The following is an 18,013-nucleotide window of genomic DNA, read 5'->3' as shown; positions in this document are numbered from 1 at the left end:
GTGATGTAGTATTTGTGTCATGTGGCGTGTACGCATATGAGCCGTAGAAAAGTCTATAAATGAAGAAGAAAATTTTCCTTTTATTTCATAATCCGACAGAGCTCATCTTTCTAAATATTACAATATATATGTTCAACCTTTAAAACTTCAGAATGATTATAATTAATTAGAAATTCATTGAGAAAAAATTGTTTTAAGCTGATTCGTAGAAATATAGCATAGTGCCAATTTAGGTCGATGGGGAAGTTTCACTACTGTCAAATTGTCTGCGAGCATCAAAAATCTTGGATGAATTTAAGCTTACATAATGTTGCTCAATAATTCTAAAAACACATTGCAATTGCACAATATTTTATAATTTATTGGAAGTGTCATGCACCCTGTCTTAAATTATAGGATTGTTGTTGTATATAACTTTTAAACTAATGGGTACTAGGGCACTGCAAAAAACGCTCGTTTTTGAAATCTCAAAAGCCCCCCTTCCATATTGTTACATATGTCAAAGTAAACTCGGATACCAAATTTCACATCATTTGGACAATTTTAGAACACCGCCTAGAGGCAGATAAAAAAAACAACAAAATTAAATCCATTTCTTTCAATCAAAATAGCAATTCATAATGTATTTTGCGTTGCATGTAAGACGTCAAAACCCTACAAAACACTAGCCCAACATTCAACAAAACGTCGACTAAAATGTATCAGCGTAGGACGTTTGTTAAATAAGCTTTTTGGCGAGGAGGTTCAAAGTTGATGCAAAAAGGGAAATTCAATGCATTTTTATTAATTTGATGCAAATTTGTTATACATTCCTAGAGTGATCTGCCCCTAGCCCCCGCCCACTTCGATTGAAGTTTACGATATCATCCAGCGAGCTCGAGTGATTCTGCTTCTGACTGACCTGTAGATAGAGCAGATGTGGATATTGCAGCACCATATCATATGTCAATGAAGTACTTTCTACTGCCAGCTCTCGTCTTGCGTTTATGCTTATTGATGGCTTACATTCCAGGTGAGGTGCATCCTATGCATACGGTGAAATCCTGTACTAATTGATTTCTACGCTGAGCCAGACACCTGTGATTCTGAAATATTTGGATGAACTCTCCCTTCCTCTGTGAATATTTTACTAATACTGTCGGAATCGACAAATTTAAATATTTTCACATGTTAAAAAAAATATCCGGATCGATTGGGGTACATCACGAAGATGAGTGATTGATCCGGCATGAACTGAATCGACTATCAGTGATCCGGCAAATGTTTGCGGGATTTACTTCAATGCGGGAATAGATTAGAGTTTGGTGTCCTGTCTCCGACCGAATCAGCCGTTGTGTATATACTAAAAATAAAACATTACCATTGTAGATGGCTGCAATTACTTTGGTGAGAGCGTTGGACGATTGCTCGATAGCTCGCACTCCAGAACTTCTACTTCTAAGATGACAAACAGTCCCGATACAATAAGGCTGATTTCGTTAGTGATCGCCAATAAAAGTGCGTAACAACGTTTGTTACTTGCCTTTTGCCATTTTAGTATCTCGTGATTGGAAAAATAAATTTCAATACTCGATCTTCTAATAGCAAATATCGAAGCTGATAATAAAAATTATTAATAGTTCCAACTGGCGTCAAAAATGATTACTTATTTGGATATCGTTAGCACACAACTGCATGACCGTCAACAATGAGGAGAACTTGCTATACCCCATGCCATTTGTCACAAAGACGAAGCCCCCTACATCAACACCGCTCAGGTATACGAATTGAGACCACATATAACAGCACTGGCATATCGTTGCATGTTCTGTTCAATACTGAAGTTATCGATGCGTTGGGTCCAAAATGCTCGGTCGGAAAAAACTTGTCATGGATATAAATCCTGTGCATAGTACATGGAGTACTGGGAATCCAATAGCCGCCGATAACGTCGGCTAGTTTCTTATGTTATTCTGAAGCAGTATTACTGATGCATAGGTTACATTGCATAGAAATAAGTCCATATGAAAAGTTTGTTTTATCTATTATATCTGAACCTGTTCCATTTTATTTCATCTAATTTGTCGTCACTAATGTTAACATTAGCAGCACCTACAAAAGCTCCGAAGGATTGGAGCAGGTAACATGTCCGATGAACAGTTCTGCTAAATAAATAAATTTACCAGCTTCACATTTCCACACGATTCTGAAATCACCGAAACACGTGAAGTAGGTCAAGATGCCTGAAAATATAGTTATAATTAGTAAATAGAACAAATTGTATTAGGCTAAATGTTTCTCTCGGGTTATTTTTTCACATTGGTTGAAAAATAAACAGTAGCTATAGAAACGCAAATAATCGATTTTTCAGTCTTCAGTGCTGCCATTTATAAGGTTAGTTCATCAAAGTACCCTGTCACTTTGACACTGTACCTTTATCGGTGTACCAGGGTTATAAAACGTGTCCTCGAAAAATCCTCAGAGCATTCCGTATTAACATATTTGTATTTGGTTAAACATAGACAACCATACATAGGAAAACTCCGGTTGTTTACATCTGGCCTATCAAAACAGCATCCAAAATGAAAAAAAAAACTATATGCATTGGATGGTGTTTATATCAAATAAAAATAACCCTGCGGAAAAACCGGGAAAACATGTATTCATTTTTTCTGACATGGCATCATTTGTCGTGAAATTCGATATGTCAAATGCTTCTGATAGTATCAAATCGAAACTGTCAACATATTTCTTTATTTTAAATTAAAATTTTATTTTCACATTTCCTGAGTTAGAAAAAAAACATCGTTGTGATCACGAAAATCAGCTTTAAACCAAAGTCACTCGCATACGTATCATAGGTCTGTATTGATGATATAATATGTATGACGTTACACAACCCAACAAACATTTCTTGGTTTTATAAACGTTTTAACAGTTGCTTTATTCAGCTCTAGCTGAACATTGGAAGTATACGTGTAATCATATATCGTTTATTCCACCCTTAAACATCCGGGATTTGGAGAATTTATTCAACGTGTCTGATTAAGACACATGAAAGAACAATTCCTCAGCACGTATACAGCCTGAAGAAAACCACAGTTCAGATTTATCAATAAACCTTTTCGTTACCGCTATTCATCTGAGAGAACTATCATAGGAAAACTGTTAAAAGAGACATTTATTTTAAGTTACACACGCCATCAATCTCTTTGGAAGCCATATTCTTTTATTAGTGCTACGTTTCAGTTAGAGAAAAATTGTATTACCTTGTTGGATATCATATCACGTACCTGGATCCGAACCAGCAACCTGTTGAATATTAAGCACTTACCTTCCTGTCTGCACCAATCTTGCATACATCGAATGCTTAAGATTTCACCGATGTACTGACAAGTCTAGGCTGCTGAATAGAGTCTGTACAAAGGCTACAGTGGCTTTCTATAGATTTGAGTGAACCTAGTTGGCTTGGGTTCGAATCCCAACCTACGATAATTTTTTATATTTCTATTTTTTTTAATTAATAATTTTTAGAACATTCGGGAATTTTAAATTAGATAATTTATTTATTTCAAAAATGATGATTATAGTCATTTTTGTTTCCAAGGTGAGGATTTATGGTTGTCACAAAACATTTAGATAAGTAAAAATGGGTGTTATATGAAAGTGGTGGTAACGGAATGATGGATTGAAGTCTTTTATAATTCTAAGGTGGCCATCTCCTCAATTGATTTACCACTCCCTGCCAAATGATTTTCTTTCCATTGTGATTTTTTTGGTAAGCGGAAGTCGCTGTTCGAATTCAATAGTTTATTTATTTTTATCCATTAAGTTCGCTAGCGTGAATAATCATTTCATTGTACCTTTGTTTGCAAGTCGATGGATAGAAAAAAATCATGGTAACAATGCTAGTGTCAAAAATTTATAGCAACGTTGGAAAAAAAGTTTCTCTTTTGTTCAATATGAGAATATTCATTTTTCACAAGTAAACAGACCGTTTCGAATTAAAAGGTAAATTTACATAAACGAGGGCGCGTGTGATTTAGTAAGCTTGTACATTGAAAAACTGTAAATCGTGTATTTCCCGTGGTGAAAACTCAGTAGATATAAAAAAACTAAATAAACTTTCTTTGATCTATTGCTCCTTAACTGTAATATATGCAAAACATCTCAATTGGAATATACCGAAATAATAAAAAAATCCTTCACTTAATAGTAAAAAAAATATTGTGTTTGTATTGGGACTCGAACCCAGGTCGGTTGACATTCCTCGTGATTTCCTAATCGCGCCAATTTTTGTAGTAGTTACAATTACCTTTGTTAAACACATAATTCAGCTAAAAGTCAAAGGTGGTATAACAGCAAATGTAAAGGTAGAAACAACCTTTTGAAGACATGCAGTGCAGCTTAATGATTAAAGGTAGTACTATTGGTAACAGCATCGTTTATTCAACTCGCAATTCAGTCTAATTAACATGGTTGAATAAAAGCTTTAATATTGTCGCTATTACATTTATTAGCAGTATAGTTCAACGTAGTTGGAACTGGCCAATACTGGAATAAACTGTTAATGTTTAAATAGTTCAGCGAAAGTTTTATTCAGCTTACATAACCTTTAATCTGTTTTAAATCAACACGTAGTCTTATAGTTCAGCTCCTAATGTTTGTTGGGAATTGTGCATAGTAGATTTCATATAAAAAAGAATGAAAAGTGATTCGTAAAATTATGCGTTATAGATCACTATGCCCAATGTAATACTTTTCCATGCGATAGCAGCAAATAAGATAAACTCAAGGAAGAGTGGTCAGGCATTTTCCATGTACCACTGAAGAACGACCCATGACTGAACGCGGTTCACCGTCAGTATAACAAGTCACCGATAAATTGAAGCGAAGATTTGCATTACAGTAAGCAGCGTCAATCTACGTATCGTATCCACGAGAATATTGTTGTTATGAATAGCAAGCCAATATTTCTGCACAACTGTGTATTTAATGTAACAATCCTGTGGATTTCCTGGATCGGCAATAATTTGATATGGGCCTGAATTGGATTTAGTTAATTTTATCCTCTCTCATAGCGGATATACTAGAAAATAAACCAGGTGCCCCATTATGCAACCAATTCGAATCGACCTTTTCATACAAGCTTGTATACAATAAACCTTTCGTTTCGAGATGCGTAATGTCGCCCCAGGTGCCTGATTACCACAGAATGAATCATGTAACGAACTTACATTTCCATTAGTTAATTAATAATTTCATGCATATTCTGCTCTACATTCTACCTAAAAAAGGAACCTGTTGTTCACGCAGAAAAAAACAGTAAGAATTAATAAATTTTGGTTTAAATCAACAATTTTCCTGTTTGATATAGTGACAAACAAGATTCAGGTTTGATTCAATCAATACTATTGCTTGAAATTACCAACAAATTCATTTGTTGGCTTTTCAATAGTTTCAACTAATATTTCGTTTGAAACAACAAAATCATGATAAATTTAACCGAACAATCAAGTTCGAAGAAACAAAAAAAAAATCTTTAGTAATAACCCAATGAGAGAACAACTCAAATTTAGTTGAAATCAAACATAGATTCTGTTGCTTTTCAACCAAGGGATCATTTCGATCTAACAAGTTTTATTTTGTTTCAACAATGCTTCTGTTTAAAATGCAAACAGAAGTATTTGTTAGACTAAACCGAATACATGCTTTCGAGAAACGCTCATTACAGTTTGAAACAATCTTTCGTCAAATTTTAACTTCAACTTTAACTTTTGTTGTTTCATAAAGGCCTTATTCTTCTGCGTGTTGGTTAATGAGTATCTATCAGTTAATTATTGCTTTGATGGTTTGACCAAATACAAATTTGTATTTGCTTTGGCCATGTTTGTTTCATATGGAGAGTTTTTGTTTATTGTTTACTATGTATCATTGGCTGGTTGGCCACTTTTGACCGGACCGCTTTTAGTTGGACCTTAGCTAATTAGACCATTGTCGAACTAAAAAGCACCTGAACGTCAAAATTCGCTTTGACAATCAAACTGACAAAAATGTGAACAGATATATTTTCGGTCCAACTAGCCAATCAAATTCGATGGTTGGGCAGCGGTTGTGACCCTAGGGGCAGATCACTTGTGATGCATTTTCAAAAATCAGCAAAATTAATTGCATTTCTTTCCATCAAAATAGAAATTCATGTGTTTTGCGTTGCGTGCAATGTATTTTGTCTTGCGCACACTTAAAATCCATCGCCTGCCAGCAAATACAAATATTTGCTACCAGTAGGTAATTTTAATTTGCTGTCCTTATTTCGCTGCCGGAAAACAAGGGAGAGGGAACGATTTTTTTTTACTCAAAATTAAGGGGATGAAGGTTAGTCGCCTTTGGGGAATATCTCATTATTTTTGGGTAAATTTGGACTCCCTCTCTTTCGTTTTTCGTATGAGGAAGTAGGATGCACAGATTTAAGATTACCTACTGCTAGCTTATGCAAGTTTTCTGTGCGTGTAAGACGTCAAAATCCTACAAAAAAACTAGCCTTTAGTAGATCACCGTAGGACGTGTGTTAAACGAACTTTTCTGCGAGGGAGTACAAAGATGATGCAAAAATGGAAATTTAATGCATTTTTCCCAATTTGATGCAAATTAGTTGTACATTCTTGGAGTGATCTGCCCATAGATGTGTGGTCCAACCAGCGAATCACGACTGTGCCAGCGAATCTTAACTGTATTTCGTCGTTATATTAAAAATAAACTCAAAATACTTTAAATGCTCGATTAATTTTAATGGTTTCAAATTAGTGTATTTCCAAATAATAATGTGTAATAAATTGCAAATAATAATGTGCAATAAATTTACGAGAAGATAAATTATTTTAACTACGTTCCAACATATACAAAGAATTTGTATTTGGTTCCAATCTTGCACAGTTTACCCTATTGAATTCCGACATGTCAATCCATCTGTCGCCTTTCCGACAAAATTCCTTCTCTTTTGCGCTTCATTCTTTTCAAAAATTACCAACACACATGTAGCAAATTCTCTGCATATCCAACTGGATTTCAGTCATCAAAGTTTGAGTTTTGTTTGAAAATGGAAGTCGGTGGAAATGTTGCTCAATTTGTTTTTTCGTTTTTCCAACTGTAAAACTGCTTTTTCCGGTCTGAAAATAGTGCTACATTGTGTGTGAAAGTGCGAGAAAGTTTATCATACATCACTTCGAAGTTAGTACGTCCGATTTGCTGTGTAAAAAGTGAGTTTTTACGTGACACGATCGCAAGATTTTTTTTCTCGTTCGCTTCATTCTTTGCCACCGCGCTCACCACCTTCGTCGCCTACACATTCGCTCACACGGCCATCAGCAACAACTTCGTCAGCACCTTGCGTGTATCCATCCATCCCCTGCCCGGCGCCGTTTGCATGGTTCTTGTGTGTTGTGTTTTGTATGGTGTTCTGCTGTGTTTGCTGGTGCGCTCCGTGGCTGATGTTTCAAAGGTTTGCGCGTTCGTAAATAATATGCCTTCCTTTCATCCTATAAACACATTCAACAGAGTAATGGGTATTGGGGTGTTCAAATTGATCGTTTATAATTCCGAACTCTATTCGCTGAAGAGCGACTCTTTCGCGGAGTTGTCTATCAGAATTCAAAGCCTACAGAAAATGTTCGTATCCACAAAAAGATGCGAATAACAAACGTTTGAGTACAAAGATCACTAAAATGTGTTAAACGCACCATGTGCTGCTGGAAAACTGAAAACTCGGTAAGAGGAATTACCTATATAACTAGCGGAAAGCTTCCGGAAGTACTCGAAAATCTTCAATTTCCCACTGGCTGTCTCCCATTGATGACTGTTTCCCAAAAAAGAGAGCGTGCATTTTGCCCTTGGGCCTAATGGAGGTCCAATCAAGCCGCTAAATAGCACATCTCACGAGTGCTGCTAGTTTTGGCCGTGTTGACCATTTACGAGCTATAAGCGTACGAACCCATCCCACAGAAGAAGCGTGCTTCTCACGTTTCAACTGTCGCATCTGTGCGCTTATACGACGATGCTTTTCACACTCACACAAGCGCGAACCACTTTCTGAATCTTCTTAGTATAGTTAGCATCCCCGCCCGTTACCACCAAGGTTTACTTTGCGGAGACGTCACATCACAACATGAAACAAACCTGCCTCTTCAAGCGAAAGAAGCATCTTTCGTTTGTTGCTGTGCCAGCGTTTAAGTCTAGTACGGCTATGGCGAGCGATTGGGAGATGGTGCTGTGACGGACCAACTATCAAACTACTGCCACGTTCCGGATTATTAATTTGCACCCTAAGGCAAAATTCTATAATCAACATCTTCAGCGTATTTTTTTGAATGATTATAACATCGCGCTGTACTACTCAGCATGAGATTTGATCCGGGAATTGCAGCCGCGCATAACCCTAGCAGGAGATATCGAATAGGACAGGTGGACGTTCCGGTGTGTATGTATAAGTGCGTCAGTCAACGCTGGAATTGAGCGAAACGCTCGAGGAAAGGGTGACAACAAGTGGGATACACATAGGCTGTATAATAGACGTTTAAAAAGTATCTGGTAGGAACTGATGCATATAGACCGAGGGAAAACGGCAAGTTACGGGAAATATGTTTATTATGCAATTTTATGCTGCTCTTGTTTTCTGAATAGCTGGTTCCCATGTTCACGCTGAGAAGAACATTGTTTTTTTTTCAGTTTAATTCTATCGCTCGAGTGTGATTTTGTCTATTCGTAGTATTGCGACTGTGGGTCAGAAGTAGATAATAATGCAAGTGCAGGTGCAGTTTGTCATTTCAGTTTTGGACCTAAATGGTTTGTCGACAATGCGAGAAAATACGCGTTGTTATGTAGGTATGTGCGGATTGAGAAATTTTGAAGAAACGATATCTCGAAACACATTTTTAAGCGAGGACCTACAGTGAAAAACTGTTGAATTGGAAAATATTCAATCCTAATTAAAATAAATGAATCATCTTTCCGGCAGGCATTATTAGAAGGTACACATCGGCTACATTCCCAGGAATAGATTTGGTTTTTCTTGAAAAATTCTGCCTGGGACAAGATTGGTTTGGAGTTAGGAGCGATTCCATGGGGATTTTTTTTCTGGAAATCTCTGTTACTGAGATCCAGAATTCTCGCCTGGATAATCCCTCTCGCAGGTTGATGGGATTGACGGTATTGTAAACATCATCAAGCCACAATATATTCAATAGAGTTATCTAAATATAAGGACCTTCGCTCTTTTTAGTTTTTATTTGCACCAAGTTCTACTACTAGAGGTTAATTAGTTCTCATGTTAATAATCCACCAAACATTATGACTACTGAGGATTTGATTTATATAAGAAGCTCGCTTCAAGATGTTGATTACAATACGCCTCGATAGTGGTGTGTCGAGGAGGCCGAGAGGGCTGATATGAGCCTTTTGTCTGTTCTATACCTTTCCTCTATTCACCAGCTCATAACCAACAATCAACCAGTAACAAATAGATAATTGAGAAAGGATGTGCTATGTGTGGTGATTGGCTATTCAAGTATTAGTAGTGTTTGAAGTACTAATGTATGTCTCATGTGATGATCATAACTTCAGCTGTATCTTGTACCTATCTAATCTATTACGTCTCATATATTGTCTTTTATTTCTTCTTTTCGAGTCCTATACTGCCATTCTACACCCGCCTTCAGCTGGGTCAACAAAGATGGTGATAGTGAACGTCTTAACACTCACACATTCTCAAACGCGGTCTCAGCGGGAACCTACAAAAATGCCATCGTGCACGCGATTACGAATCGGTCACGTCCGAAAGTCTATCCTTGATCCTAGAAGCCTAGGTCCATGCCTTCAGCTGGACCAATTAAGAAAATACGCCCATACCTATTAGACAACACGTCTCATGGCGACATGACCGGGAACGCTATCGATATAAACGATCCCACTCTGCCAGAATTCAAACCGCGCACTGAAAATTTAATATCAGACTCACGGTTCGCGCAACCATTCAAGAACACACGTTACAAAATCACGTCAACGCACAAACGTTAGAGCCCCTCGCGATTTTCCAAGCAACATACGAACTCGCAAACATGATTACACCCCGGTGATAAGGTGAAAATCTCAGCACTCATAAACTTACCAACACGATCTCAAGTGTCAACCTACAAACTCCCGCGCTCGCGCCATCATGAATCGGGATCGGCCGGAAGTATCTATCCTCGGTACAAACAATCTAGATCCTTGTTAATTATTAAAAAATAATAAAATTGAAAAATGACTACCATATCCACTAGACAAAACGTTCCATGGCGACATGACCGGAAACTCTAGTGATATGGGGTAACTCTCTCCCTGTCAGAATGTGATCCGTACACCGAAAACTAAAGATCAGAATGACGGTCCGCGAATATATGAATCGCCGCAGGGTTTCAAAATCGAATTTATACACGCGAAGTCACATACACGCGAGCACACGCGACAAACACGTCAACATACGAACGCTTAAGCCCTTCGCGATCATCTATGCACACCTATGCCCGCGATCGCGTAAACTTGATAACACTGCGGCAATTGTGTGAACGTTTTAGTACTTACGAAGTTACAAACGCGATCTCAAACGCCAACCCGCAAATGCGCAATCATGAATCGGTCACGTCCGGAAATCTTTAACCTTCATTCTAGCAATTTAGGTCCATACATTCAGTTGGACCAATCAAAAAAAATAAAGCTCATATCCACTAGACCACGCGTTCTACGACGACATGATTGGGAACGGAACTCTAATGATATGGAAGAACCCACTTCCTTCTGGAATCTGAACCGTACACAAAAAATTAAGTATCAGATTCACGGTCCGCGCGCGATCATTCTAGAACACACGCGAATATGCGAAAGGCACACGGTTATGAAATAGAATTTATGCACGCGAAGTTACACGTTAGCACACGCGACATACAAACGCACACGCGATCGAGCACATTAACGTACAAATGTTCGAGCCCTTCGCGATGATACACGCGATTCCGAGTCCCTACGCCCGCACATGCCTGAACCGTACAATGAATATCCCATTCAGAATCACGGCCCGCTACAATTGGCCTATTGCAGTGTTTTATTGGGCGACATTGCCTGTCTCGTCTGCAAATTGTAGTATGTGATTCTGACGGGGAGCCCTTCCGAGAACCTAGCTCTACAGCTCCAGTAGGACAACTCTCGAAAAAAAAAAAAAATCTCTGTTACTGAGATCCAGAATTCTCGCCTGGATAATCGATGTTAGAGAACTCGTTTTAAAAAATAATCTGGTAAATATTTCGTAGACCGGGAAACAACGATTTCTTGACGGCTGAATTCGAGTGCCATTCAGTTGCCACCAAGAATCCAGTGGTAGATCGACGTTGATTTGCAGACTGACAACTCGTTGAAACGCTTCCCGGCGCGAAGGTAGTTTTGCCGAGGTTTGTGTTGTGTAATTTTGGCTGAAGCACCAAGGACAATCCCACTTCGTTTCCGCCTTCTGTTGTCCTACAGTTCATGCCGATCATAGAGATCTCCTACGATGATGAACTTCATCTGCCGTCGGGTCAGTTTGGCTAAGTCGCTTTTTAACAACCCCAAAGTATCGCTCCGGATGCTGATTTAATGTCGCGATAATGATAATGTGCTTCATAGTGTTTTAATTGTGTGATTTACTTATCCAATTCCCGTTGAAATTTAAAGTTGTTGCTTTCCTAGGTAGTGTCCTGTACGGTATTTTATTTGTGTAAATCATCGTGAGAAATTTTTATTCAATTCGCGAGATTGTTCACATCACCGGACCTGTGTGTAATTCCCCACAAATCGTTCACGCTGTCATTACGCCATCTGTACACGGATAGCGGAAAGTATTTCCCATATTGCAACTTGGCACACAATGAAACAAAATCAAAAAGCCGCACCTAAGGCGGGTAGAAAGTAACTATGAGTTGCATGTCACGCGACTCTCCCGTTGATGGGATTGAGAGAATTGCCTGTGGCCTCCATTGTGGCTTGGTTTACCACCGTACTTGGTATGCAGCGATCCGCATTATATCTGTTGTCCTGTTTTAAAGAGAACTTGTACTGGCTGTGTATCGATTGTGCCTGCTGTTTCAACAAGTGGGTACAGCAATCCGATTCCGCTGCTCTTATTGTGGACACAACAAAGTTATGAGAGGTTGTAGACAATTTAAACAGTCTTCTCAAATCTTTCGCGCCGCATTTAGACTCACTGCTACTAGAGCCATTCAGCGGGAAATTAGAACAATCCCTGATGAGCGGGAGCAATTGTGGGTCTATCTGAACCGTCTTGACCAGAGCCATACCGTAGAGGAAATTGTTGCTATGACCCAAGAATGTCTCGGAATTAGCGACACATCCAAAGCAATTTTGTTGGTCTAAAAGGATACCGATCTCACGAAACTCAATTTTGTTTCTTTTAGAGTAGAGCTTCCGAGCGAACCAAAGGACACTGCACTCAAAGCGTCTACTTGGCCGATTGGAGTACACGTTTGTGAATTTAATTTCGACCAACCAAAGCAAGATTTCTCTAATAGGATACCGGGATGAGCCACCTCTTGTATTACGGAAGCCCTCGATCCCCCTATCACAGTTCAGCCGCTGCAGTCAACGTTTACCAGTCGTCCCGGTCCTTTAATTGCGCGGGACTGGAGAAATTTGAGCTTGAGCTTGTGCGACCACTCTTGGCTGCTACTCCGTTATAAATCCAGACTAGCTGAAGTTGCACAGGGAATTAGATAATGATTGGTAGCGAAACATTTTTCAATGTGCAACTCCTGGTAATCCTAAAGCGATTATTGATCAATACTGTCGCCGGTCAGGCCCGAACGTAGATCGCGGAAGGAAAGGAAAGGAATGAATATAAGTCCGATATTTGCTTTTGCTAGAGGCCGTACTACTGCGCACTCCACAAGTATCGCGGGAGGAGGTTATTTATTAGTAACTAGATATCGACTCATCAACTCATGGACCGGGCACCAACGGCTTTACTTCCCTTCTGAAGGAAGACGTGACCACAGATTTTTTCTCCTTAGAAAAATCTCAACGTCCTCGGCTGGAATTGAACCCAGATCGACTGGGATGGGTGGCGGTCAGGCTTACCATTCAACCACCGGCGCCGCCATTGCGCGGGAGTGGAAAGTTTAAGTGCTGAAAAGGTCCCCGATTCCAGGTCACCGTTGATTGCTTCTTATCAGCAGCAGTTTCCGTTTTTCCTGTCAATAACCCACAGCTGTTTACGAGAGTGCGTGATCCAGCTGCATTACATACATCCAACGAAATCTCGTTACTTCGGTCACCGGGACGCCACCAATCGTGAGGAAGGCTTTAGTCCCCCCATCACAGTCGACCCCATCCAGTTAAGGATCAGCAATCGTTCCAGTCCTGTGGTGGAGTTGGAATGAGAGGTAAACCTGTAACAACATCTATGTGTGCTCTTCCCTGCCTCAAAACCCTTCGATTTCCTGCCTTGGTCAACGACGGAATAAGCTGTTGCTATACTATCAAAACGTTGGTGGTATTCATTCAACCTTCGATGAATATCGCCTTGCAGTCACCGATAAGAGTTTTAACATCAATGTCGTCGTCGAAACGTCGCCATACGATGACACATTCCTAGTCAGCTGTTCGGTACTGAATATGAGATTTTTCGTTTCGACCGGAACTATATAAATAGCCGAAAATCCACTGGAGGTGGTGCATTAGTAGCAGTTAGCCGCAGTTTGAAGGCACGAGTTGTGGAGAAAACTAGGATTGTCTTGAACAGGTCTGGACGTGTGTGCGTTGTACGTCCCACCCGATCGAGCCCGTAACATCGAATATGTTGACGCACACTACAGCTCAGTTTTTAGTATCCTCGAAGATGCTAAATCGATTGACGAGATGATCGTACTAGGAGATTTCAATCTTTCAAGTATTTCGTGGACATCTTCCCGTCCCGAAGAAAGTTCATCGTCAACAAATCGGTCCTCCTTGGCAAACGAGCACAATGCGACGGCTGAAGTCCATTGAGAGATCTGCTCTGCATATATTTAGAAAGCATCGCACAATCCCACTTAGAAGCTATTACGCCTGTCTCAACCATGCTTATAAACGAGTTGGTCATGCCTCTGATATCAGCAAAACATTCCGCATAATCTCAAATCACACCCTAAACGTTTCTGGAAATATGTGAATGAGCAACGCAGGTAATTTGGACTGCCGTCGTCTATAAATTTCAATAGTAGCACAGCTACCACATCCCAAGTTGTGTGCAGACTATGTTCGGAGAAATTCGCGAATGTGTTTACAGATGAGACCTTAACAATTGATCAAATTGAACTCGCTGTTAGTCAAGCTCCGGTCGTGAGCTAACGAAACGATGATTAGCAGAGCTTGTTCCCGGGTTAAGTCGTCTTTCAATCCGGGACGGTTCCCCTTCAGTACTTTTGAAAAGACACATGCTGAAACAACCATCTTCAGCATCATTAAAAGAACAACGAAAAGACTAACCTACTATGCGTAACATCCTGCATAACAGAAAGTATGGAACGTCGCGCTCAAACCGATGTTATTTACACAGATCTATCTGCCGCTTTTGACAAGGTGAACCGTGATACAACAATCGCTAACATGAAGAGATATGGAATCAGCGGTAGTTTGTTGCAGCTATTTTGATCCTATCTTACAGATCCAGAAATAATGATTGTTATTGCAGATCGTCAGGTACCCACATCTATTTCATCGTCAGGAGTACCCCAGGTAAGTCATTTGGGACAGTTGATGTTTCTGCTTTACTTCAACGACGTTCATCTAGCTCTGAACACTTCACGCCTGTCCTTCGCAAACGATCTCAAGATGTTTCTTCTCATTCGCTCTGCTGAAGATTGTGGATTACTCCAAGAGTTTGTAACTTTCGCCGATTGATGCAGCTCGAACCGCATGTGTGTAAATTCGAAGATGTTTGTTTAACTACCGTTTACTGAATAATACAGAACGTGAAGGATCTAGGAGTGACATTAGATTCCCATCTTACGTTTAAAGCACGTCTCCTACTCAGTACACAAATCATCCCGAATACTGGGATGCATCTTCAGGTTTACCAAAGGGCGAACACGAAATTATTGCGACACCGAAAATGTCATGCCAATTTTCTTATAATGTTTAAAATCAAACCAAAATTTTAGGGTTGTTTTATACATATATTTACTTCAAAAATCAAAAGAAAAGTTAATCGATGGATCCTTGAGTGTAAAATTGAACGCATTTTCGCTTGATGTCCTCCAGTGTCATCCGGTACCAGTTTCTCAGTTTTTTTCCATTTTCTTAACATGTCCTTCTCGTCTTTGACTGTCTTCTTGCTCTTCCGAAGTTCCCGCTTCATCATTGCCCAGTACTGCTCCACCGAGCGCAGCTCCGGACAGTTTGGCGGAGGACATGACCTTTGGAACAAAATGGACAGAATTGGCCTCATACCACTCCAGGACACTTTTGGAATAGTGGCACGATGCCAAATCTGGCCAAAGTAGCGGAGCTTCGTCGTGCTGCTACAAGAACGGCAAAAGGCGCTTCTCGGGGCGCTCAGATTTGTAGATCTCGCCATTTACTGTGCCCTTTGCCACGAAATGCTCACTCCTCAGTCCGCAAGAGCAGATGGCCTGCCAAATGAGATATTTGGAGGCGAACTTCGACATTTTCTTCTTCTTAAATTTGTCGTCCACATAGAACTTGCTCTTGCCGGTGAAAAACTCCAACCCCGGAATTTGCTTACAATCGGTTTTTATATACGTTTCGTCGTCCATCACACAGCAGCCATATTTTGTCAGCATCTTCTCGTAGAGCTTCCGTGCCCGAGTTTTAGCCGTCGATTGTTGCCGCTCATCGCGGTTTGGGAAGTTCTCTACCTTGTATGTATGTAGTCCAGCTCTCTTCTTTGCATTCTGGACGTAGCTCTGCGACATGCCGATCTTTTTAGCCAAATCACGGCTTGAGACGTTGGGATTTGCTTTAATCATCCGCTTCACATTTCCCTCCGTCTTTTTGTTCTCCGGTCCCGGTTTTCTTCCAGCTCCTTTGCCGTGGTCCAACGTCAACCGCTTCAACACTCTGGAGACGGTTGAATGGTGAATGTTCAACATTTTTTCCAACTGCCGGTGCGACAGGTCAGGAAATTCGAGGTGTTTGGAAAGAATTTGTTCTCTCGACTCGCGTAGGTTCACCTCCATTTTCGTTGAATCGAAAAACACGACTTCGAGTTTGACAGCATGTAAACAATACACATCAATGAGAAAGTGTGCAAAATTTGGTTGATTTTTACCCAATGGTAAAAAAGTTATGCCCTGTTGAATGTGTCGCAATAATTTCGTGTTCGCCCTTTACCTGCTCTTTGTCGTGGATAATCCTGCAATATTGCTGTTAAGTTTGGAACCCAAACGTTAATAATGGTATTGAGATGATTGAGTCCGTGCAGCGACGCCTTTTATTTTTGCACTTCGAAGACTGCCGTGGAGATATTCTGTCCTTCTACCCAATTACGAAAGCCAGTGCCAGCTGATTCATTTGGAATATCTGCTTGTTCGAAGGAATACAGCAAGGGCTTTGGTTGTCGCTGGAAGCAATATAAAGCCTTGAAACACAAAGGATCTCGGAATACGCTGAAAATTTTAAACATAAAACCCAATAATCGATTCGATTTGTCGATAGTCGCTGATAAGTGATTGGTATAAGTAAGCATATCGTTAAGAATAACACCTAGGTCCTTTACGTGGTCAACTCGTTGCAGCTGAGTTCCAGCAATATCGTAGGTGAAATTAGGCATGTCTCTTGTACGATAAAAACAGATGACAAATTTCGCAACACTAAGAATCAACATATTTCTGTGAAACCAGTTGTAAAATGTATCGATGATACACTGTATCTCACAGCAATCGGCTTCATTCCTTATGACAAGAAATATGTTCAAGTTATCTGCGCAAAACAGCTTCCCTCAACGCATTAGGATGAAAACCGCATCATTTACGGATAATGAAAATAGTAACGGACCTAGTGTACTACCTTGAGGAGCTCCGTAATTATTGGAAAAGGATTCAGACACGTTGTCACCAATTTGCACGATGACCTCGCAGTGTACAAGGTAGGATTGCAGCCAGTGGCAGAATGTCGTGGTACATCCTAGTTTATCAAGCTTTGCTAGCAGTATCTCGTGGGTAACTGTCGAAAGCGGTGTTAAGATCAGTGTAGACCGTGTCCACCTGGAGTTTCTTGGATATTTTTTCTATGCAAAACGATATGAAGCTAACTAGATTCGTCTTAACCGAACGACCAGGGAAGAATCCGTGTTAACTAGCAGAAAACAGCACCTCGTTGATAAGCAATTCGAAAATTTTTGACTCGACTCTCAGCGAAGTGATTCCCCGGTAGTTCTCGATGTTGCTTTTGTCACTTTTCTTGTGTACCGGAAACATGACTGAACACTTCCAATCATCGGGAAATGTTTACTGCTGAAGTGACACATTGGAAAGGTGCGTCAGTGGGATTGCTAAAATATCGGAACATTTTTTCAGAACAGCTGAAGGTATAGCACTCAGACATGGAGCATAAGACGATTTCGTTTTTTGTATTTCAGAAAGAACCGATTCTTCTGCAAAGGTGAATATATCCATATCCACCGAGCGAACGGAAACATCACGGGCTTCGTCGATTTGTGTACTCACGCAGAGCTTTGGCACGGATGCGTTTCAGACTCCGACGCATTGCGTTTTATCAGGGAGGTTGATAATTTGGAACGGATTTTTCAACACAGTCAAGGAGTAATCGATTATGGAGATCAACCGCAACATCTACATCCACTTGATCAAGTATTACACTCCAGTCGATCAGCAATAGTGAGCGGCGTAGAGGTACTAGATCAGTTTTACGAAAATTACGACGATTCACAACTAAAGCTTCTTCATATAGTGGTGAACTAATGATGGAAATGGATATTTCTAAAATGGGATGATAG

At 40.0% G+C, this 18,013-nt stretch overlaps 1 protein-coding gene across 1 annotated transcript in view; it reads left to right on the top strand.

Annotated features, from left to right (window-relative positions):
• The first annotated feature begins 7,068 nt into the window (after positions 1-7,068).
• The window catches only part of LOC131693647 (membrane-associated guanylate kinase, WW and PDZ domain-containing protein 1), a 59,938-nt gene continuing 48,993 nt past the window's right edge, over positions 7,069-18,013 (top strand). Inside the window, exon 1 of the mRNA XM_058981650.1 lies at positions 7,069-7,235. The gene's annotated coding sequence lies outside the window, so the exon portion shown is untranslated. The remainder of the gene's footprint in view (positions 7,236-18,013) is intronic.

Source organism: Topomyia yanbarensis, chromosome 3 (assembly GCF_030247195.1).
Source record: "Topomyia yanbarensis strain Yona2022 chromosome 3, ASM3024719v1, whole genome shotgun sequence".
Taxonomy (NCBI): Eukaryota; Metazoa; Arthropoda; class Insecta; order Diptera; family Culicidae; genus Topomyia; species Topomyia yanbarensis.
This window is presented reverse-complemented; position numbering and strand designations above follow the sequence as displayed.